At 43.1% G+C, this 25,714-nt stretch overlaps 1 protein-coding gene and 1 long non-coding RNA gene across 2 annotated transcripts in view; both read right to left on the bottom strand.

Annotated features, from left to right (window-relative positions):
- Window positions 1-14,189, bottom strand: part of LOC142576362 (techylectin-5A-like) — a 67,684-nt gene extending 53,495 nt beyond the window's left edge. Inside the window, exon 1 of the mRNA XM_075686463.1 lies at window positions 14,041-14,189. The gene's annotated coding sequence lies outside the window, so the exon portion shown is untranslated. The remainder of the gene's footprint in view (window positions 1-14,040) is intronic.
- Window positions 14,190-19,514: 5,325 nt separating this feature from the next.
- Window positions 19,515-25,714, bottom strand: part of LOC142574248 (uncharacterized) — a 44,132-nt gene continuing 37,932 nt past the window's right edge. Inside the window, exons 3-4 of the long non-coding RNA XR_012826471.1 lie at window positions 21,483-21,668; window positions 19,515-19,667 (exon numbers count right to left, since the gene is read on the bottom strand). This is a non-coding gene — a long non-coding RNA (uncharacterized LOC142574248). The remainder of the gene's footprint in view (window positions 19,668-21,482; window positions 21,669-25,714) is intronic.

Raw genomic sequence — 25,714 nt, 5'->3', positions numbered from 1 at the left:
TATTGTATGCGCAGAAGCGTGTGCCCGTAGCTCCTTAGTGGAGTCTTCGTATGTTCTTAAGTTTCAACGCAAGTTATGCCCTGGTTCTCGTCTTCATGGCATCGTTCGTTTTCTTCTGTTTTTGTCTAACGGCTCTTTGTCTAAAATGGTTGCAACCCTTTCTTTTCGCCCCTTAAGATCTGGCAATAGCCAAATTACAGCAAGCAGTGCTTTCTCATTGTCGAGTGGTTGTGAGGACGGAGCGCTTGCTGTCGCCTTGCCCTTTTGGCTAAAAAGATGGCGGCCGCACCTGGCAGACTCCCTTTGATATATATATATATATATATATATATATATATATATATATATATATATATATATATATATATATATATATATATATATATATATATATATATATATATATATATACTATTTTGCAGTTACTTACCTGGCGCTGAGCCAGACCCTGGTACTCTAGCATGACAAGGTCATAACCTAGCTCGGCGCCATGAACACAGTCGTACTCGTGCCATTAACAACACTCCAAGGTGTGGAGGATTCTGCCGCATGATTTTTGATGAATTTCAGTTCCCAAAGGGAAATTTGCCTGCACATTTTACAGAAATTCTATATTATCAACCTAACTACTTTAGCGCGCATTTTTAAATCAGCTTCTGTCTTTTTAAAAAGCTTCTGTTTCGTTCGAAACGCGAACGCTCAGCCGCACTAGCACTGATTGACAGGAACCGCATGTAGATTATCCCTATTTTTAGACCGAACGCCGGCTATAGAATTATCTACGTTGAATACACCAAGTATGAGAGTGTACGGAGACGTCATACTAAGTTTTTAATAGCACAGTGCCACCAAATACTTAAGTTGTGCATCGCATGTTGAACCGTACGCATTCTACAGCCAGCTGTAAAGTTCGAGTGCATTTGGCGCAGTAAAAATTTGTATTCAAATTTTAGGTTTTGTAATTTAAACGTAATTTCCAGTTTCAAGCGTCGTAATTGAACCGTGAGGCGTCTGGCGACACTGAGCGGAAAGGATGTGAATAGGCGCCATTGAAAAGGCTCGCTCAGGTAATGCAAGCGATTATGAAAGGTTATGATTTTGTTGGAGGTGGCAATGCGTCATGCCCGCCGCGCATGTCTTCGTTGTTGCATGTGTGTCTCGGAGCATGCGTGCAGTTTTGTACTGCTTTTTTTGCGCAAGTGAAGAAATTGCGGGAACATTTAGCGGTGTCGTCGTTGCTACGCGGTTAGGACTAGAGCGTACAGAGACGTCCGATGTGGTCTCGAACAGTTTGACAGCTGACGACACGGAGGTGGCCCCTCCGTTCCTGACGCCACACAACATTGCAAAAATGGCGGTCCGTGTCGGTGGGAGGAGTTGAGAGGCAGCGATTTCATAATAAATTTTCCGTTAAAATGTGCGTTGAGAGCGCTGTTTTTTTAAACAACATTTGTCCCTCTATTTCGAGTTACCAGCACAAAAGAAGAACTGTTAAACGACCGTGTCATGGTCTCTTTAAACGTTTGCACAAGCACGACGCCTCATATGACATCGCGCACACGGGTTACAAAGCTCAAAGTTACTGCTGGCCATAGCGGTACGATTAAAGCGTTGTCTTTGGATAAACGTCAAAAATGAACTTCTCAGCGAGAAAGGACACTGAGCAAGGGTCCCTCGCGCCTTTTGGCACATGAAAACTGAATGAGCCTTAAATACCGCTCAACGGAGATAACTATTTTGTGAAGAGTTGCGATTCGCCGTTTCTGGTTAGCTAGCGTGCGCAACGCAATTTCTGCTTCACCAGATTCGTAACTAAGACATATGCGAAGATTACCTGAAACACAGGCACACACGTCATCATGTTATCGCGTCGTGAGGCAGCGATTGTAACGCGTATTCTTTTTCTGTGAATGCGTGCATCAGCTCTACAAAAGCAGATGTAGTGGCTGTTGAATGATTGATGAGCTTGCCGATTTTCGCGAACTCATGCGTGCTCCACCGCAACACACCGCGCTGAAATGTTGATGCGAGAAAATACCATAAAATCACGCGTAGAGAAATGACTGCAAGTCGCCCGTTCTTTGCCGCACGTTATAAATTCCACTGTTATGTCCGAGTGCCCTGGTCTGGTTGGAAACAAATCCTGCTGAGTGAAAACTAGAGAAAGTAATTCCGGTGCATAACTCTGGCAATGTTTTATCGGCAGCTAATTGTCGCCCAATATCACAGACATGCACATGCTGCAAATTACTGGAGCACATCATTTTGAAATTTCTGACAAATTTTGACGAAGGCAATAACATACTCCACAGAAGCCAACATGGATTTCGAAGTGGCTTGTCAACCGCTACGCAACTACTAGAAATATGCATGATTTTACACAAAGCCACGACAGTCAGTCGCAAATCGATGCCCTTTTGCTGGATGTATTGAAGGCTTTTGACAGAGTCTTTCATACTAAACTCCACTTTAAAATTAAAACGATATTTGGCAATTGACCACTGGTACGATGGATTCACAATTACCTCTCTCATCGTTATCAATTTGTGCAATACGACCATCATGCCTCCAAGTTAGTACCTGTTCTTTCAGGAGTACCTCAAGGTACAATTTTAGCCCGGCTATTGTTTCTACTTTTTATTAAAGACATATCAAATGAAACTGACGTAAAAATGCGACTATTCGCGGATGACTGCGTGCTATACCCAGAAATAAGATTCTAATGACCAGGAAAAATTTAACAATGCTCTAGGAAAAATTGCAGAGTGTTGTAACAAATGGCAGATGGTAATTAATTTCGAAAAAAAGATATCTGTGTCCATTACAAGGAAAAAGTGTAAATTAGATTATGCATACTCTTGAAATAACATGAATAAGAGTAGTGTAACTGAATATCGATACTTGGGTGTAGTCCTCACTTCTGACTTAAACTGGACTACACTTGTTGAAAGCATAGCTAGCAAAGCAATGGACAAGTTATTTTCTCTTAAAAAGGCCGTTCGTCATTTTACATCTGATGCAAAACTTCTAGCTCACGTCACCTTTATCCGTCCGGTCTTAGAATATGCTAGCAAAGCATGGTCCCCCCCCCCCCTAAAACAAACGTTAAGACAATCGAAGTGGTTCAAAGGAAAGCCGTGGGCTTTTATCTTCAACTGCTATGGACGCATGAATTCAGCCACAGATCTTTTACGTATGGCTGGGCTTCACACGTTGTCCAGCCATGCTAAATTACAACTTCTAAAGTTTTTGTATTTACTGTTTATTAATGCATTAAAGATTTCTCCCACAAACATTGTTCGTATGAACACTACAAGACCAACACGGCCCAAGCATGCACTCACCCTTGAAGAATATTTCTGTCACAGTAATTCATTCCGATATTCTTTTTTTCCACAAGATGTTCGAGATTAGAATAGCTTGCATCCATCAGTCACGGCCCAGCGCAGCATAGACAGTTTTATTACCCTCGCTGAGAACTCTGTGCTTACATTCCTCTCAGCATAGCCTTGTTCATAATCTTATATTACAGTGTTCCTCTCACTGTATTTATTGTATCCAAGTGCCATCATCAGTTTTATTTATTATTGTCATGTGTATTGCATTTCTTGCCCTTATTTTTGACTCTTAAAAATTATTAGCACTGAACCTCTATTTGTATGTTTTGTCGTCTCTTGTAAAAATCCCAGAAGGGATTGACAGTATTCCGAAATAAATAAATAAAATAGCAACTCACTAGACATTTTTGTGTACTTCTTTATGTTCATTTTCTGCAGCAGTCTTCTTGACACAGCGAAAATCTTGACACAGAAACTATAGACGAAAAGCTTGGAAGAGTGGTCAAGAGTTAAAACTTTTGATGCCCAATCGCACGTGAACAAGTGCCTACGGCACATGTTTTGGGTTAATATGTCTGCTGAAGGAGATCAATATAATGAGCAAAAAAGCAGAAGTTTCCGCACCTGTACTGAATTAAATGAACGAAGAGGTCGAAGGAACATAATACTCACGATGTCACAGAGCAAGCACTGTCAGAAAATATGTCAACCTAAAAGCAAAATGTTCAGTAACTACATCCTTTACCTAATCGACTAATCTGCCGTCTAAACAGTTGACATCGATTTCGTGGCGCTTCTTACACACGCTGTTCATTTTGTGACCATTTGATCGTCATGCGGGTGGCTTTATCATGGCTCTTGACTGTATGCTCACGCTATCCAATATGGACGCAAGGACATCGCGGTGCTCCAGTAGCCTCCATATCGTCTAAAATGAGGTGGTGCAGGTTAACGTAAGCTGGGCGCCTTGTGAAGACCGGGAAGCACAGAGGGAAACTATATTAGAACAAATAGTGTAGAATGCACAGGAAATCACACTGATATTTATAGATCAAGAGTGTTGACGTCAAATGAAGAAAGCGAACAAAACAGCAAGTGAGATTGCCAAAAGATAAGCTGTAGTTAATAAAAAGAGAAACACACAGATACGGTAGGTGGCATGCAAAGCTGAAAAGAAAAAAAAAGTTCACAAAGATGTTCTAAAACGGTAAGAAAATTTGAAGAGAAAAGCTGTGCAGTAACACAAGGCGCAGCATATTGATATTGTAAGCCCGAGCGGACAGCCCAAGGACAAAAACCTACAAGAAAATATATTCGCGACAGGATGGGGTGTTTGCCTACCCAAGTAAATTACCGGGACCGTGTCACCGCATCGTATTGGCAAGCAAGAAACTCAACAAAAACTACCCACAAGGAACTTGTATCTTTCGGAAGCGATGTGAAATTTAGTGACTAGTTCATTTTGCAACAAATTTGATGGTTCCAAATGATTTTTGAAGTAAAGACATATTAAAAGCACAAAGCGATAAAACTAAACCTCAAGAAATTAACTTTTTTGAACTCACTGTTAGCCTTTTCTAATTTACACCGTATAAAAATTTTACAGTTCGAAATTGCGGCGTCCTTCCCCTAAGATAAGCGAATAAAGGCTAGATTATGTTGCTTTGTTAATATTTATTTTATACAATGACGTGCCTACATAAATAGCTTATTCGTACATTTACTGAGGGAGTCAAGTGTTCATGAAGAGAAAATTAGGAAATTTTGGTAATTTGGCTTTATAGGACGCCATTATGTTACTTTTTATAATATAACCTTGGAAAGATATAGTTTAAAGGGGCTTTTGACCAGTTTTTATCGCAGTGGAGAAAGGCATTTGAAATGAAAATAGGCTATTTCAGCAATACCTTGCCGCAAAAAGTACTTGAATGCACTCGGCAAAAGCCGAGCCATTTGCAAACACGGCTTCCACTGTGCTCCCGTTCCTTCTTCAATCCCTTGCCCTCCAAAGGCAATAGCGCAGTGGGGCGTGTTCACAACGCTCCACTTTCTAAATGTCAGCGTGGCGCACAGTTCAAACTTTTTTTTCAGATGACCGTGACTTGCGCCTTTGGTTCCTACGAAGCGCTAAACGCAAGCCAAACGCGGTTCTTCACAGCGCACCGCAGTGCGCTTAGCCAGTGGACTCGTGGTGGCACCCCGCAGCTGCCGCGGTACCTGCGCCGTGTCGCCGACCATCGCTTGATGTCAGCTATCGGCCAATAGCAGCCGTCTAAGGGAATGACCAAACAGTGCGTTCGATGACGAAATAGCGCGTCTAGAAGAGAGTGAGGAAAGGGGCCTTCTGCTGAAAAGAGAGCTTCTGAGATGAAGGGGATTTCGCGATCCGCTTGCGAGCTCCACGCACCGCGTACGGCAACAAACTTCGTTGAGATTTCCAGAGCAGCGTGTGCTACCTGCGGACTGTGTTATTTCACCAAGCCTGAGGGGTGTTTCAGAGCAATCTTAACAGTAAACTTAACGGGACACTAAAGGTTAATATTAAGTCAACGTGGACTGTTGAAATACCATCTCAGAAACCTCGAAACACTTGTTGCATGCGGAGAAGAGAATTATTTTAAGAGAAAATGCTTTCTGAAGCGTCGGCATACCTCTAGCGCAGTTCAAGTCGCCCGCCCTCCGATCGAGGGGTGGTGACGTCATGGTCTCATAGTGACGTTGCGCCGTCGGTGAGTAAAACGGCGCCCGCAGACGGCGCTACGGCTTTTCTGCGCAAAATGCGAACGCGCGGCCAGAAACAGAGCCAAGACAGAGCCGACAGCGGCGCGAAAGCGGAACTATGGTGGCTAGCGGAAGGGAAAGCGCGCGACGATATGCTGGTTCTTTATTTTCTTACGCCAACATTGACGCTCGTTGCAATGGACGACCCTGACAACCACACATTGGCTCGCGATGCTGGGCCCGACTTCAGCGATTTAAGCCCTAATGAACGTGACCTGCCGCTGAGGGCTCGCGCTTCCAGCGTCGTTGTGTACTACTACGACGGCAACTGTATTTGATGGCTGTACATATTCGCACATATGTAGCTTTTCCTTCGTGAAAACCAAATGTCACACTTACCGCACCATCTTCGACCTGCAGTTGTCCTTGCGCTTCCGAAAATGCTGACAAGTTCGACGGAACAGCGCTACGGGAAAGCATTGCTTTGAAAGGCACTCCACACGACTTCAGTAAGTCGGGGTTTTACTCGTAATCCTCTGGACGACAGTGCAGCGAGCACACTATGCGATTTTTCTGCTCTTTGCCAACGTCATGTAGCAGAGGTACGGCACTTAACCACTTCGAACGGAGAGGTTCACTTCTTGGCACATAGTGATAAGTAACCTTGAATACGCCGCTGCAACTGCCCTTGGCCAAGTTCCGCGGACTGTTCGAGCATCCCAGGATATCACATGGACGTGACATTCTCGCTGCTTGTTCCAAATTCTAGTTTTGCGAGCCAGCAGAACTAGCTCAGCACGACGCGATAACGAAATAACTGAAACTACTAAGCGCGCAGCGAAGAATCGAGCGCACAAAGTCGAGTTTTTGAAAATGTAACCTTTCGACCATCCATACTACTGAAGGGTAACGTCAAAATGTTTTTTCTTAGAATCGAACAGAGGTAGCATTTTCTTCCGTCTTATAACCTAATGAAATTATCTTTTTAATACGAGTAGTTGAGTACTAGTGAAATAAATTATGATGAGGGGTGCGTGAGTCATAGGTCTAGTACCGGAATGTTGCTGGGGGGTCTCAAATCGTGTCATGCATCTACCTCAATTTCTCGGTTACTAAATCTGTTCGCGATTATACTGACGCCTTACGCGTTCTAGAGCATTGCTTTATCACTTTAACTTGACTTCATACTAACATTTAGTGACCTATAATAGTGCTCGCAAGGGACAGCGAATATGGATGGATGGATCGAGTAACTTTATAGAAAGGTCCTGCGAGCTACGGGGCGCAAGGTCCCATAGAGCGGGCTACTCCCACGTTGGGACCGGGAGTTGTAACTGCCTGGCCGCGTCGTGGGCTCGCTGGACGGCCCAGAGCTGCTCCGCCAGGTCCGTGCTGCGTAATGCGTCTTGTAGCCTGGCGGATTCTTGATCCTTGTTTGCGTGGGTCCGACCACACGGCCAAAGCAAGTGATGTACGTCTAGTGTGCTATGGCAATTTTCGCAATATGATGTTTTGTATAGGTCAGGCATGTAGTGGTGTAGTCTTTCCTGCGAATATGGCACTCATTAAATAGGCTTGACTCGTGTATTACTGTACCTGACACAATATTATGATACAATGGGGCAAGTTAGGATTTTTAGAAAGAATGAGGTGGTTTTCTTTTACCATTCTTTTATCTAGTGAGCTGGAGCTTCTGACAGAGTACATCAGGCACCGTATCACAGAAAACACGTTTTCTGACACTAAGTCGTTGGTAGTAGTTTGGTAGTTTACTCAGCACTGTGTTTTAGGTTTCGATTTGTTCCTGAAGCTAAGCAAGCAGTTCTTGCATACCTAACGGAATACATGAAAACACCGGTGTCTTTTTCTAGAAAGCTGTTAACCAGCAACGTAGATGCCAGAAATGTTCATCTTACAGTGGCGCCCCGCGCCATGAAAACAAAATTGCACCTTTCATTTTCGTTTTACAAAACCTCCGCCACCCTCAATTCTAAGTGACTTGTATAAAGTGGGAATTGATTATTTAAACCCGTGAGCACGGTTTAGTCCTTCGGAGCGCGCCTACATTTCCCGTTAAAGGCATGCATACTTTTTGTAGTTATTGCTGATTTAAATGCTGCCAAACATTATTGACATGTCCATCGATCACTTATATTCTAGTCCAATATTTTCCGTCAAAATTCATCGTTTCTACTGCCCTGTAATTTGTTTTGTTTCTATTGAAACGCTGTAAACAATAAAAGAGAATTCTGTGTAGCCCACCTTTCTGAATGTATGACATGTTTTCTTTACAAGGGTATTTCCGTCAAGTCTGCTGCTTGTGATATGCTGGGTTAGGTCACTGAGACATCTGTTATGTATTAAATAAATGATTATTTGCGATGGAATGGGAGATTGCAACTTTGCGTACGATGAACAACTTCACCCCTTTGCTATTTCCTATTCTTTTTATTTCTTGCTCTCTCTCTCTCTCTCTCTCTCTATATATATATATATATATATATATATATATATATCTATAGCGTAATTCTAGTTTTTGCAGCAGAGCTGTCCTGGCAGAGTCTAACGTTCCTCCGGTGTAGTTACGCATATATTTTCTTTTTATTGCGCTGCATATTTTGATGCTGTCAACTATCGATCTAACATAAGTTACGGCATAAGCGATCGCGCTCCTTTTGACAAAGCTGTGGAGCGAACCTAGCTCGTGTTCGAAAACTGTGCCACACGTTTGTCGTTAGGTCATCAAGTGGGACATCATATTCTGAACTCAAAACTTCGAATTTACTGTATCTGCATAAGGATTGCTTTCCGTACATTATCTGTATTTGCAATGTTCTCAATCTAAGTTTGTCAACAAGGGAGGCACCAGGTCACGAACGTCTAACAGCTGCAATAGATATTGGAAGCTCACAAGCAGAAAAGTAGGCGCCCACAACCAACTCACCTCATTCTTTCCGGCTTACCTTGTTAGCGGAAATTTTACCTATGGAAAAGATGGCCACAGAGTGCCCGAGCAAAAAGGCATAATATGGAGAAAGAATGCATAGCGCTACATAAAAATCGTACATCGCTTTTTTCTACGACCAGGGGCATATAGGTAAGCCATGTAAAGTATCCCCCTGACTGCGCGGAAGAACAACGGGAATTATATTGTCACAAGCTGTCATGAACCACGCCTGCCGCGCAAACAACCAGATGAAAGAAGGAAGAGAACGACGTTAGCCAAGCTACCGCGATTCCGCTCTTCAAGAACCGCGCCTATCAACCAGATTCATCTGGTTCTGCATTAAAACACCTCGTGTGTAACATTTGGTGGAGGTGCGGGGTATTTTGCTCTGTGGCCATGACTGAGCGCGACGGCGAAAGTCCGGCAAGGCGACGGCTTCGGCGTAGCTCTTGTGCTGGTGGCTCCGTTGTAGGTCGTGGGAGTTACCCCGCACAGCTCCGCCAAATGTTACACACGAGGTGTTTGCGCAGCACACACACGACTTTGAGCAGCACGATGGACCGCCATCAATTCCTGCGTCCAGAACTCGTCACCGCATCAACACAGGAGCCGCCCAACCAATCCGACAAAAACCCTATCGTGTATCCCCATCAGAACTCAAGATAATCAGCGATCAGGTCCAAGCAATGCTATGCAAAGGCGTCATTCGAGAATAATCTAGTCCTTGGGCAGCCCCCGTGATATTGGTGAAGAAGAAAGACGGTACGTGGCGGTTCTGTGTTGATTACCGTCGCCTAAACGCCGTTACTAAGAAAGATGTATATCCGCTCCCACGAATTGACGACGCCATCGACTGTCTCTTTGCGGCATCTTACTTTTCCTCAATCGATTTACGGTCAGGTTACTGGTAAATTCCTATACACAAGGACGACAGAGAAAAGACTGCATTTGTAACACCCGACGGACTATTCGAGTTTAACGTGATGCCTTTCGGGTTGTGTAACGCGCCCGCAACGTTCGAAAGGTTCATGGACACGATATTACGCGGCTTAAAATGGGAAGTTTGCATGTGCTACTTAGACGATGTTGTGATCTTCGGGCGAACGTTTAGTGAGCACAACAAACGTTTGGATTTGGTCTTGAACTGCTTGGAGAAAGCGGCTCTTGTGCTCAATTAAAAAAAATGCCGTTTGGGGGAACGACAAACTCGTGTGCTAGGCCATCTGGTCGCTAAAGAAGGCATCCGACCAGATCCACGAAAGACTGCGGACGTAGAAGCATTTAGAGTACCCAACTCTGTCAAGCAGTTAAGAAGTTTCTTGGGCTTGTGCTCCTATTTTCGCCGATTCATTCCCCGGTTCGCTGACATGGCTCATCCCCTTACCCGCCTTCTCCAAAAAGGCGTTCCCTTTGAGTGGACTGCAGATTCCGACTCATCGTTTCGCCAGCTCAAGTTCCTGTTGACATCCCAACCAATTGTTCGCCACTTTGATCCGTCATCACCAACTGAGATTCACACCGATGCCAGCGGCGTAGGCATCGGTGCTGTGCTAGTTCAGCGTGAAGGCGACAGTGAGCACGTGATCTCTTACGCTAGCCGGTCCTTGAGCCGCTCCGAGCACAACTACACAGTCACCGAACAAGAGTGTCTGGCGGTCATCTTCGCCGTGCAACGGTTTCGTTCGTATCTCTATGGGCACCCCTTCACTGTGATAACAGATCATCATTCGCTATGCTGGCTTGTGAATCTGCTGGATCCCTCAGGACGACTAGCGCGCTGGGCCCTCCGTTACAGGAATACGATTTCATTATTTGCTACAAAAGTGGCCGGCGGCATGCTGACGCTGATTGTCTCTCTCGGATGCCACTTCAAACAACTGAATGTGATGCGGACAATTTTGATGAATACATCGCTTTTGTGTCCCCGGAATTTCCGAATATGGGTACCGCCATATCCGAGCAGCACAACGACGAGAGCTTACAACCGCTCTTCGCGGCAGCACAGGAGTCACTTGCAGGCAGTCGCTTTCGCCTACGTGATGGTGGCGCGCTGTATATGAAGAGCTACTCGACCACCGGTGCACGCTACCTTTTAGTTGTCCCCAATACCCGCCGAGGTTGCTCAGTGGCTATGGTGTTGGGCTGCTGAGCACGAGGTCGCGGGATCGAATCCTGGCCACGGCGGCCGCATTTCGATGGGGGCGAAATGCGAAAACACCCGTGTGCTTAGATTTAGGTGCACGTTAAAGAACCCCAGGTGGTCAAAATTTCCGGAGTCCTCCACTACGGCGTGCCTCATAATCAGAAAGTGGTTTCGGCACGTAAAACCCCTAATATTATATTATTATTATTATTAGTTGTCCCCAAGAACCTTCGCCACCAAGTATTACACGCCATGCACGATGACCCAACTTCCGGTCATCTTGGTTCCACACGTACGCTCTACCGGGCTCAAGAACGTTTTTACTGGCCTAAGATGCAGAAAGATATCGAACGGTACGTCGCCAGCTGCTCTCAATGCCAGCGCTACAAGCGTGCGCCACAAGCGCCACATGGCCTGCTTTTACCAGTTCCCCCTTCTAGCGTCCCCTTTGAGCAAGTTGGTATATATCTGCTGGGCCCTTTCCCGCGATCCTCCAAGGGTAATCGTTGGGTTATCGTTTGCGTCGATCACCTTACCCGCTATTGTGAGACCGCCACATTGCCATCGGCCACAGCTACAGAAGTTTCTATCTTCTTGCTGGCTAACGTTATACTCCGACATGGACCTCCTCGCATAGTAATCAGCGATCATGGGCGACAGTTTACCGCGGACGTGGTTGAAGAAACCCTTCGTCTGTGTTCATGTAGCTTCCGCCATTCTACGCCCTACCATCCACAAACTAATGGTCTGGTCGAGCGCACAAACAGAACGCTTGCCAATATGCTGTTCATGTACGTCGATTCAGCACACAAGAATTGGGACAGTATCTTGCCTTTCATTACCTATGCCTTCAATACCGCGAGACACGAGACCACTGGTTACTCACCATTTTTCCTTCTGTATGCTCGTCCGCCGCGCTACACCCTCGACACCATATTTCCCTACTTCGCTCATGACAACGAATCAATTGATGAGATCCTATGTCGAGCAGAAGAAGCGCGACGCCTCGCTAGGCTACACACCATAGCATCGCAGGACCGGTCTCAGATACGCTATGACGGGCGTCACCGCCACGTTTACTTCGATCCTGGTGACCTTGTGTGGCTCTGGACGCCGTTGCGGAAGCGTGGCTTGTGCCAGAAGTTTCTCGCCCACTACGTCGGCCCTTACGTTATTCTGGGGCGCCTCAGCGAAGTAAACTACCGCATTGCGCGTCTCACGAGCAGTGGACGACGTTCCGCCAAGGCTGAAGTGACACACGTCGCGGGTCTGAGGGGTTGCAACCCACGAAATGACTGACTCGCCCGGCGGGCTTCGTCTGCCAGCGGGGCAATGTCACAAGCTGTCATGAATCACGCCTGCCGCGCAAACAACCAGATGAAAGAAGGAAGAGAACGACGTTAGCCAAGCTGCCGCGATTCCGCTCTTCAAGAACCGCGCCCATCAACCAGATTCACCAGGTTCTGCATTAAAACACCTCGTGTGTAACAATATATTAAGCCCACAAAAGTGTAAGATATAATGTAAATGAACTTTGAGGGGCATTTTGTCCGCAATGCTCGCAAAAAAAAACGAAAGTTACAGGCATTGTTATAGCTGCAAAGGTATTAAGTTCGGCATATTGTTCAAGTTTCGTTTGAAAGCATAACTTCAAATATGCTTAACGAATACGGCATCGCGTCCTATGTTAACTACGCTGCGATGTTGGAGCAATGCTTTTCGCTCGATTCTATCCCACTCTTATCATCCGCTGTTGCCGGTCACCTGATCCTTTTGATAACGAGACTACTGACGAAGTGCGAAAAGGAATGGAATCACCAAAGTAGTAGTTGCAATTGTATGCCCGTGCTTAACTCCTTGTTGGAACACGCAAAAAAAAGGGATTTAAAGGCGGAAAGTTCCGAAGAAAGGTAGAGTTTTCAAAAAATCACATCTTTATGACGGGAGGGAACATCATCAATGTAACGACTGCTTTAACGGGAAGAAAGCGTTGGCTTCCAGATGCGATTTGGAACAGCAGGAGGCAGTAAGACGGCACTGAATATGGAAGATGTTGACAAATCGAAAACTGTTCCGTCTGTGAATTGCTGGCAAAATTTTATGCTACATTTTATGTCAACTAGAAATTTGGAATAAGCAAAAGCCGTGCAATGTGGACCATTCAATACGTCTTAAGATCATACATAAGAAGGAGCCTTCAATATTTTTCGGATCATAATTTGGACAAGAATATGTCTTGGAAGTTCACACGGCAAAATACGTTTGCGACATTTGATGTCAATCGTTGTAGCGGCTCATTGTCGCTGCATTTACATGTGAGTTTTAGTGGGTGTAACGTAAGAATTCATTTCGTTCGATTTTATAGCATCCTTATCATCAATCGTCCACGGCTGTTCTATCTCTTTGCTAAGTTTGGTTTAGCGCCATTGGGTTAGCTGACGACGGGGAAAATTGAATATCATTAAAATTAAACGGTTACGTTGAGGATCAAACGGTGCCGAATATCAGTGCTATTGTGACGAGCTAGTACGTACAGCAAAATATACGGTGCATTTCGCGTTTATATAGAAATAATATCGGCTCTTATAGAAGAATAGCCAAATTCGATTGAACCAATTTTAGAATATTGGTATGAAGAGAAGTGGTTTCAAATTTTATCAATTTGAATTTGAACATATTAAACAAAACATTCATACATTCAGCAACTTGTAATTGTGAGTCTGTGTGCTCGTCTAGCAGCGTTGATTTCACACCAGGGTTATTTGAAACAAGAATTATCAGGGTATTGCTGCAACGACATACACTGTTTTAACACTGTATTTGCGTAATAGTTTCTCGAACGGACGGAATGCACAGAAGGCTACGACTTAATAAGAGGGAATTATTCTTACATTACGAAGACCGCTGCTTGCTTCTACTGAACTTGCTCTGACCAAGCCAAATCACTATCCTGAAGTCGACTTCAAGAGTGCTTCTATTCTATAACTTCGGATATATCTAACGCAGAAAGAATGATTTGAGACAATGAATGAGCACCTACACTAGTATCAGTGCAGCGCGCTGCCTGTTTGTCCCTATGCCGCTCTCTTTTCTCTTTATTCAGGCCTGTACATGCCATGTACACTCGTACTAAATTCATGTTTTTGTAGAGCGGCTTTGTCTCACAGTGTGACCTTGTTCCTACCTCTAGGATTGTATCTCAATTTCCGTTGCGTTAGAGCAATCTTTATAATGTTATTTTAGTTCGGTTGAAAGTGCGGTTGTTTCTATGTAAAAGAAAAACTCAAGCCTTGCTACGCGAATAGCAGCTGGCTTCGAAAAGAAAAATGCGCGGTACGCATAAGAAAAGACAGGCTTCAGCTTTAGACTTTAACGGAAAATAATAGAGCGACGTATCCATTCCCAGTGCCGCATTTCTACTTGCATTGCATACAGTCCTGACCACTTGGAACTCAGCAGAACTAGCTCACTGACAACGTACCGATATCGGGTGTGGTGCACCGTTTTTCCCAATGATTTTCTTTGCGCGCACAAAGCCATGTAGGTCTGAGGAAAGGAATAAGTATTCCTTGTTTAGACACGTCTAGTCTTTATTTAGGTAAGAGACGCTTTTCAAGCTAATGGTAGCTTACATATTGTGACTCTTCAAGAACGCTTGCCGTCTGCGATAGAGCACTGACGTAGGTGCGATGGTTTAATGGAGCCCAGCAAGTCTGGACACAGCAATGCTGCATTTCCAAACCATTTGAAAAAAAAATAAACGTGAAACTGCAGCAGCTACTACTCTTCAGGTCACCAAATCCCCCAAAAGGAATTTTTCTCACTTGCTATATACACTGTAAAAAAATGGCCTTACTTTACAGAAAATTTGCTGGTAATTTGTGACCGAACACTCTTCCGTAAATTAAGAACGGTCATTTCCACAGAACGGACAACTGTAAAAGAGAGACCGTAATACAAGATACGAGTGCTTCTGTATCTAGAAAACGGAAGACTCTGCATTCTGAATCTGTACTATAACCGTTAAAGTACGGTGCTTCTCGTATTCAGAAACCGGAGCACACTGTATGCTGAATTTGTACTATAACCGTTAAAATACAGGTGCTTGCCGTATTCAGAAAACGAGACTCCGTATGCTAAATCTGTACAATATCCGTTAAAGTACAGGTGCTTCCCGTATTTCCTCTTGCAGAGCATATCTATTGTTCGGAGAATGCACCATCGGGGACAAAATTGCCCAGGACCTGCGAGAGTCGACCGAATTTTATGGTGCACTATTTGCTGGGATCAGCCGTGCTGCCATCTGCGTTCAGAATGTGTATACGTGACCCACTGTTTTCAGCGGTCTTGAACAGAAATGCAATTTGGTCAACTCTCGCACTTCCAGGGTACTTTTGTGCACGATAGTACATCTCCTTTAGTGCAAATATAATGAAGGCAGCCCATAGCCGAAGCAGCAGGTCACCATTGAGAAAATTGTCTTGCCAACACACTGACATGGCTGCAGAGATAAAAGACTTTGCACTTTGTGATATGAATGCACTCCATAGCATATATACAAAAATGTGCAACATTTCAGTCCTCAAGTTCTTAGGTCACAGAAGCAACTTTATTTTCTTCAATCACTTGTCTTCCACTTCTTCCTGGTGAAAGTTGTTCTTGACCCCAAACACTTGCAAGGATAAACTTGCTGCTGTTAGAAGAAACAAATAGTATTCGTGAATATCCATCCTAAAGAAAGCAGCAAAAAAGTATAATCACAGAACCCGACAAAGCAGTAACTTCTGTGTTAGAAAAACATGTAAGTAGACCAACATTGTTGGAACAAGGGATGTTGCTGTAGCCAACATTTCGAAATAGGTGTTTGTCATTAGGGTAGCAAATGTTTTCCTTGGCTGTGTTGTTTTGGATTGTGCATAGCTCACTGGCCCCTAGCCTCATTGGGGGAGAAGAAATTGGTGCATATAATAGGTCAAGGGAAGCCAAAGTGTTAAAATAAAGGAAGGAAGGGTGTGCTTAGCAGTGGTGATTGTGATGGAGCGGGTATGAGCACAGCTGTCAGTACTTGCTAAGAGTAGGGGTGACCAAAACAGAAAACGATGTACACATGTAAGCAGCCATTAATCCAGTAGAGCTAATCTTCCCAGAAGAGAAAATAGGTATCAAGATAAACAGTTTGCACTTTTGGAAAAGGGAAACGAAGAATTAAGGAAAATAAATTTTGTGTCAAGATGCATCTGGTTAAGATCACTGTAAATGGTAAATGAAGGCATATCATGGATTTATATATTGTTGAAAGCCGATGAAGAAAAGATATACTAACCAAATAATAAAAAATAGGGACATTAAAATTAAACTGGGTATGAGCATAAAACAGTAAAGAACAGCGTGTAGAAAAAAATGGGATGGACAATATGATAACCAGGTGCAAGATTGCAAAACGTCGAGCGCTGTTTATATTCATGCTGCTGTTGACGGCTTCAAGTTTCTGTCTTCCTGTGGAACCTTTGTCTTACTTGAACAAGGAAATGGGTCATCTTTTAAACAAGTCAGTTCAAATGCAGTTCAAAGCTTCAGCATTATTACAATGAAAGAAAATATTACGGGCAGTTCTCCTGGGTGTGCTTTCATTCACCAGTTATTTCCACCGGTGTAAGCTCAAAATTTAATGGTCTAAATGGACCTCAGCTCCTGGCACACCATTAGCTGGTCTTTTTTTCAACACAGATGCCTGCACATTATATGTGTTGGCAGGAGCGCTAGCGAACTACATTATACTTGTTGCGACAACCAAGGTGAAACTTGGTAACTGTGGGTGAAAAAAAACAGCATTCCACAATACTGATTCAAGTCGTCTGGAAAAGTTGCTTAAGTTATTGTACACCCCCCAACCCACCATAGACATAATTACATACCACACTGACTCTCATGGTGTCAACCATGCTATTATAACACCAGGCATCAAGTGAGGAGAATTAGGGGATAAGAGAGCACAATTGTTTTTGTTATGACATCAAATGTGCTTAACATTAATGCTACATTCCAACTAGCAAAGGAGCAGCCGGTTTGTGAGATAGTGACCAATGCATACGAAAGGTAATGACATTCTGTGCAGCTGAATGCTGCCGATGAGGTGTTATTCGCAAAAGTGCACTCTTTCACACAAAATGACATCCTGCAGTCAAACCTTGTGCAAACATTAGAGTTTGAAAAACACCACAGTGGAAAGCAGAGTGCTAAATTTGTTGAAGATTACTAAAAAATTATTCGATTATTCATTATCCTTACTGTTCGGTAAAGATTCACAGATTGTTCCCTACGGGTGCTGTAAACAGGCACCCTGCTTTTACAGTTGTAGCAACAATGATCTGTGGCACAGACAAGAAGAAATGCTCATGAAGTTTATGCAAGAGTATACCCTACAAATTACACCCCATTTCAGATTCCAATGTGGTAGAAGAGGAAGACGAAAAAAACTATTTTCTGGTGGAGGATGCATACCCCAGAATAGAAAAAACAAGTGTACCCTAACCATTGCTGCTGCCGATGCCTCTGCACTAGCAGTTACATATAATATGGCAGTTACAATTGTTTTCCCGCAAGCACTGCAAGCTGCTGCCAGTTTACCAGTACACAGCTGTAATAAATTTAGGGCAACTTAAAGCTCTCTAATGGATTTATCTCATATGACACAATTGGAATGCAATATTCTGCAAATAAGTGAAGCGCGATGTGCCATCCCATACAATGAAGCACCTTTGAAGAATCTGAATCACCACCTGCACTCTTAGGCAAAGTTACACCCTTTGGAGGGCCCCGTCTGCCACACAACAAGCATCGTTATCTTCCTTGATGCGTTTCCTTTCTTGAAAACGCCACGCCCGCTAATTTCCTGTCGGGAATGCTATCATGCTGATAACGCGCATGCCGTTCGTTACTGGAAAGTACAGGGCTCGCTGCGTTAAAGGAAACGCATCAAGGCAGATGACGATTATCGCTGTGTGGCAGAAGGGGCACTCCAAAGGGTGTAACTTTGCCTAAGAGTGTGGGCAGTGACGAGGTAAACGAGTGTGTTCTGTGTAAAGTAGTGCACCTGTATAACCTAAAGCTGTGGAGAATGCATTTAGTAACAGCTGTGAAGGTTTCTAATTTTAATTGCACACAGTAAAAACCTGCATGCAGTTTTGCAAAATGCAAACCCCCTACCTTTTTGTTGTTCAGAGGTAATAACACGTAGGGCCATAACATGTACATTATGGGTTTCGTTCCCAAACAATTAAAGTTAATACCCCCACCCTAAGTGTTATGTGCCTTCTGTGTCACATTTTCTGTCACAACATAGTTAGTGTCAAATGCTGCGATTGGCAGAGAAATGGATTTTTGGAGCAAAATAAAGTATTAAATAATGTGTTCTCAGTTCTTTCACTGCTGTTTATGCATTATCGGATGTTAAAGTAAAAAAACAAGGAATAAATACGTGCGTATCTCACGTCACAACCCTCATCAGGTATTTAGTAGGCTGGATTATAAGGGATTCCAGATTTACAACGCAGGACAATTTTATTCGACTGAAAGAATGGCATCATGCCAATGATTCTGCATTTGGTGCTATATTTATTTGTATTTAGTTCAGTTGGAATGTGTGTGTATCGTCAGTGATATCGCTTGACATGTTTTAGATTGACTGTTTTCCCAATTTAGGCAAATTCATATTCGCAAATAACCTTGTATGACACCAAGAACTTGCTTAGCAGGAGTATTTCAAACATTTGCAAGGTATGAGGCTCTTGAATGCATTTCTAAGCCTGGGGTGCACGCCGCCCTCTAATCTCATCAGCAAGTTTCTGGAACTCATCCACGAGGTTTCTTATGATGAATGTAAAGTTGCTTGAAGGGGAGAAATAGGAAATTTAAACAGGTGAGTTATGCAGCATAAGAATGATGTCAGCAAGAAGCAAGCATCAAGAAGCACTGTCGCTGAATGTGCATAGACTATCAAACGCAAGAATTAGTTGGGATGATTTAAAATTCTGGCGTTAGAACGAAATGTCTTTTAATCTATATATAAACCCTGACTATTCACTCTACTACCACTACCTTCACCAGAAACACTCATAATCATTATCATATCTATGCCACAGCATCCTAACTAATATTCAAGCCTTCATAAGCTGCTTTTTTTACTAATAATTCTCTGTGGGAAAGAGGTGTCCGTATGAAGACCATATCATATACTTATTACACCTTTTTTGATAAATGATAAGGGAAAAACTTCACACCAAAAATGCATTGAGCTTGAGCAAGTTCTACGTTTGAAGCTGTTGATTCTTTTTTCCCTTTGCCATCATTGACCCACCTGGTTAGCTAAGTAGACCGAAAAGCTGCAGAAGAAAGGTAGGGGTGCCAAATTAGACTTGTGCCCCAGGGGACCTTTTCACGGTCACTGGAGGAACTGCCTGTGGCCTCGTCATCTTCCTTGAGGGCCATGGCCATGTCTAAGAAACCTTGTCTCCACAGGCTGCACAAAGAAGGATAATTTTCTGAACTAAGTCCTTGTCTTAAAAGAGCCCATTTAGGTTGTATTCGTGGCTTTGCACCACAAAATTGACACATGACTGGCCACTCAACACACTTTACATGTATTCGCAGGCTTCTTCCTTGGAAAAACACTTTTATGTAGCACACAATGAGCAACAGTAACAGAAAAGTGTATCGGAAGGCTTTAATATTGCTCTACAACTTTTCATTGACACTTTTCATTTAATTATTTGAGACACTTATTAACTAATTAAGAATTATGTAATTAGGCAGGATGCAAAAAATGATCTTAGTTTCTCCAAGCGATGGCAAACAACACTACCTTCACTCTGTCTAGTTACATCGCATTTACATATTTCTAAATCTTGGTGCACGATAGTTAAAACACCCTGTAGATCACAAAACAACATTACAATTTTCATAATCATTTCTTGCATGTTATTAGTGGCTATGGCTGCTTCAAGTTATTCTTTCAGTACGGTACAAGCGGTTTTGAAGTGAAATTGTTTTGCATTGAGGGCGTGTAATCTAGAAAATCAAGCAAAAGGTCAAGTTTTGTTCACTATTCAGATGTTTAACTAAGAAGCTGCAGGAAAAGGAAACAGGACACAACACCTAATAAACAATGCAAAATTTGAAAATTTAAACTGAACAAGAAACCAGTTTTTGAAAACGCAGAAAAAAGCCACCAGCTTACGTCAAATACACCCTTGCTATGTACTCCGAGTGAACTTGTTACCGCAATGCTTGGGCACCATATGAACGTAACAATCAACAACTTTGAGCAGAATATTAACACCACTAAATGAACTGGCCTTTGAAAATTCGTGATCTGAAATCCTCAACGACTTGTTCTGGCATTTAATCTGTCAAGCTCAATCTGCATTCTCAAAAGCTGGCTCTCGGCCATAACTTCTCTAAACGCAACATCAGCTTAAATCTCAAGATAGGGTTGACCTGTAAATAAAGTAGTTAATGCATGGCAAACATCATGAACACTCTTACATGTTAACCAGAAGGTTCGCTCATGCAGCCATGAAATTGTGCTGCATACACATGATATATTGAAGCTGGTTTTGTGAAATGTTTCATGCTTCCAAGGCTTCTTCTCCAGTTGTGAAAGCTGTCTCCACTAGCTAAATAAGCGATGAGAATAAAAAAAATAACTTCAACATGCTCACAATACGTTGGTCATTTGCAAGTAAACAGCAGCCTGTTTGGGCTCCCAGGTTGCCTGGTGCAAATCTACTATGCCACAGTACTTGCGTTGCCCAGTACCAGCCACTTTAAAATGCAATGGGTTCAGAGCCCTTTGCATTTGTTTTTCTGCTATGGAAACAGTTTACCATGTGTTCAGTAGGCGTCGAGAAAGGGGACAGAAAACACTGTGCACCACTGATTTCTAATATGTTTTGCTGGATGCAGCACACCGCACCTGATGCACGTGAAGCCAGTGGAAATGCGGTGTCATGCAGTCGCTTGTCCTGGAAGCAGGGCATATGGTGGACTAACTAGTGCGTGTGATCAGATAATATTGCTGCCGAAAGACTTAGTGGTTTTTCACATTTTAAGAGGTCTCTACATGTCTGGTATGCGTTTTTATGACAATCTGAACCCGTATATGATAGTGTTCTCTTGCATCGTTTTTTCTCATTTACCAGTGTTTCCATTGGACGCCACTTATGTTAGCGACACTGTAGACACTGCAATGAAAAAATTCTGAACACCTTGAAACACTGTTTGTGTAGCTTATAGCACATCAGGCAGGTATGTTAGGGGAAGAAATGCCACACACCCGTGCAAACGAAGTGCTGCTGCAAAGTTGTGACGCACCAACTTCCGGGACAAGGTTGGCTTCAGTCGAGGGCGCTCGATGTGCTGTCCATCCCCTGTAGTAGAGATCAGTGGTGTGGGCCCTTTTATGCTGACTGTCTTTTCCCGTCGGAACCTTGGCAATAGCTTCCGCCATACTTTTTTGAACCTGCAACATGTGCAGAGAAAGTCACATCACTGTGCGTTGATTGTATGGCTTTATTGTTCTACACATTCTATCAAATCATTAAAAAATTCAGTTCGCACATTTTTACTACTGTATATAGACAGTCTAGTTGCTATACACACGAAACATTACCATCTCTCTGACAGAATGCAACAATAGAAGCGTACACTGTAAAGCTACACTAAAATTTAAATTGATGTGGCACTATATGAGCATACAGTATGCTTGCTGTATGCTCTAGCCCTGTGTCAAGTAAAAGTTAATTGTTAATCATTTATGGTGTATTTCTACTTCTTCTGGGTCATCAAACTGTACAATCAATGTTCCAAGTTAACACATTGTTGGCTTTTGATTGCCTATGTGGTCCGTTTCCTAGTTATGCATGCAGTAATCTCACTGTAGTAAGGAAAAAGAGTTAGAAAAAGAAATGCCATGATAATCTTCCACATTTGCTGTGGGCAGGAGCAATGGCCAATACCGTGTGGTTGAAGCAACATAAATACTCCGTTTACACAGCTTAATTGTTCAGCAAGTAATAAAGAGGTACGCTGTGCGCCTCTGCATGACCAATAAAATCTGACTACTTGACACTGCACTAAGGCTGCTGCTTGGTACTGTTCGGCCGTTCGGCTTTGGTTTTCTGATATACAGAACTGTTTAGGTACCAGTAGATTACTTCGCAATAAAATGTAACTTGGAGCACTGGTCATTTTCACATAAATAATGTGACAGCAAATATAACACAAGGATAGGAATATGGATCTCTTAGAAAAAGTACATACACATTATGATTATAATGTGATGTGATGCCACAATGAAACAGGAAGCAACGCATAGAAGTGGACGGCACTTCCATGCCACCAAGGTTATTGCACAGACAGTACTTCAGAAGTGCCCGCAACACAGTCAAAAAAGGCAAAGCCGCATTTCCTTGCGTTCAACACAATGCATTGGCGGGCTAGTTGGTGCGAATCCATAAATACTTTGTTAAGCGCAAAACAATGGACACAAGAAAGACGACCCAGCACAAGGCGCTACTCTCAACTGACATCACTTTATTGCATCACCCCTTTATAGAAAGCAGAATCTAGAAGAACCTGCGCAGTGAGCACAATGTGCAGGAACCACCAACAACCGATCAGAAGAGCGCACTCATGCGACGGAATCCAAAATCCATATTGAGCCCTGCACAAGGTTAAAGAAGGCACACTAATGCACTGTAACCCCAATGACTGTATGAAGAAAGCTTTCGATAACTCTCGGGCGGTGGTATCGCAGCACTTTTTCAAAATCGTAGTATCACGAAACATGGCTTTGCACTTCGGTATTTTACAATGTTGAGCCAAATGGGAACCTGTGGCTGTTGGTATGGATCGCTTATGTTCGCAATGTTTTGTCATACTACGATTTTGAAAAAGAGCCGTGACACCACCGTCAGAGAGTTATCAAAAGCTTTCTTCATGCAGTCATTGGGGTCACAGTGCATTAGTGTGCTTTCTTTAACCTTGTACAGTGCTCAATATGGTTTTTTTGTAGTCTGTCGCATGAGTGTGCTCTTGTGATCAGATGTTGGTGGTTCCTGCACATGGTGTTCACAGCGCATGTTCTTCTAGATTCTGCTGTCTACAAAGGAGGGACACAATAAAGTGATGTCAGTTGAGAGTAGCGCCTTGTTCTGTCACCTTTCTTGTATCCGTTGTTTTGCGCTAAGGAAGGCAATTATGTATTCCTTGTGGGTGTTTGAAGACAGCTCCACACGCAGTAGTGATTCCAGTATTGCTGCCCAGTGGTTTAGCTGGCCGCAGTTTCAAGTGCCACAAAATATAAGGAGAGAAAACTGCATTATAGTCTTGTTGCAAACAAAAATATAATGTGAAGTGCATTCCGAGGCCAGAAACTATAAAAAAAATTTCATGATGCACCACTGTGCAGGGTTTTATAGCAAAGTCAAGTACATTTAGTGTAAATATCGCACTTAGATGGTACACAATGGTGGTAATCTGTAATAATATAAAAGGTGCCATAATGTTACAACAAAAGTTGACGCTACTTAATAATTGCCCTGTAAAATTTAGCATGCAGGGGCACTACTTGGTTAAACAATAGTGATGTAATGTCTATGTATACAAGTATTACCCATGCATTTCTGCCATTGTCCAAATGGCATAAATGAATGGGTAATACTTGTATACATAGTATTACATCACTATTGTTTAACCAAGTGGGTAAACTATGTCGGCCTCATACAAGATTAGAATTAAACCATAAATTATATATAGTAACCCTAACAGTAACACCTCATTTGAACTTCACAGTAAGTAGATGCCTGTTGATGCCAGCCTCCCCCAATGCTACACTGTGCTGCATGCTTTACAGAGAAATTATAGCGGTATCACTTAACTCTGAAGCTACTGAGAACTGCAGCATTGTAGAAGACATCTACAAATATCCCATTTCATGTATAACAGCCTGAGTTGCTTGCACATCTTACCAAGTGCAAATTAAGATTACTTGTTTAGCATTTTTGCCTGCTAGACCACAATCCAATGTCATCAATATAATAACATATTACCTCGAAGAACCCAATTTGGCTTATAGATTAACACCTTCACATACTGCCACAGCTGCACTCAGTCATATGCGTTGCAATCATAAAGGATTGCTTCTCCACCAGCCCTCCAATGTCACTAACAGTGATCATCTACATATCTAAGTAGATGGTCATGATTCAGGTAGCAAATAGCCAAGAGAAAAAAAAAGTCCACTCACTTTGAGAGCTACAATACTGCGATAACTTGAGAGAGATGGACCCATTGCAGGCAGCAGACCTCTTCTCAGCTCCAGCAGAACAACAGCAACTTGCCTCTCAATAAAAGAAAAGGATTGATTAGTAATGATAAGTTACCTTGTTTTTGCTGAGTATCACTACAATCTGACTTTCATGTCTATCCACTTTCCGCTTTAGTAATACAACTGAATTATTTCTAAAATAAAAGAGTCTATGATGATACCATTCGCTTCTCTTGTATGTCCAAATTTTTTCGCACTGATACCGCGTTTACTGCTTGCTTACTGACACGAACGCCTTGACTCCCTAGAAATCATTCGAAGCAACACGTCTTGCTGCCCTGCAAAAAGCTGCACCAAGGAAACACAGCAGAGCAGCCAGAGCAAAGAACTTTTTTTTCTGGTCACAATTAAAACGTGCACCCAAGCAAGAAAGTAACGATCACAGGTAGTGAGCCACTGCTATTGCCTCGAACGTTTATTTCCGTATTCTAACAGAAGTTCTTGTATCGGATACAGTATGCTCTCAACCCAAAACAAGCGTCAATACAAGTGCGCAACTGAACGCTATTCTACGCTTTTAACGCGAGTCAGCAAAAGGTTAGAAGTACCTCACGGAAATTGCGATCGAGCCGATCGCGCTACCACTGGAATCGATCTGAAAAGATAGGGTGATCCCTTTCACCATTCACGCGTCATTTTTGCCCTAAGACGTTGCATAGTGGTCTTCTGAAACAATATTTTTGTTCGCGACACCGCCTTACCACAAATCATTTTAAGGTCTACGTTATGCAAACCAAATAAGATTAAAATGGGCTTACCTCATGAGCAAGTTACGAGCGCGCGTAGACTGTTGAACAACCGTTGCGAGCAAGCAGGCTATCCCTGTCCAAGCGCATACGTGCACCCAAACACAGGACAACTTCTTCGATGCCGCAGCATGCAGAGTTTTGTACACGAAGTGAAAGACATCCAGCGCAAATATTTCCGCGCGATGACGGCAAAAGGCGAGCGCACAAGCGTACACCACACAGCAACAAATTCGGAACTTTCCCAATTCGAACGTGCCGAGACCCAAGCAGCGTAACCATCCATGGTTTCTGTTCTTCACTCCCGATGCGTCAATCTCTCTTCTTTGGGGTCTTGCTCCACTCTTGAGTACAACTCAAGAGATATTTACGACAAATTAACAACTTTTACAACACGACCCAAAAAACACCGGCTGACTACAGATGTACAGC

This window comes from Dermacentor variabilis, chromosome 3 (assembly GCF_050947875.1).
Source record: "Dermacentor variabilis isolate Ectoservices chromosome 3, ASM5094787v1, whole genome shotgun sequence".
Taxonomy (NCBI): domain Eukaryota; kingdom Metazoa; phylum Arthropoda; class Arachnida; order Ixodida; family Ixodidae; genus Dermacentor; species Dermacentor variabilis.
This window is presented reverse-complemented; position numbering and strand designations above follow the sequence as displayed.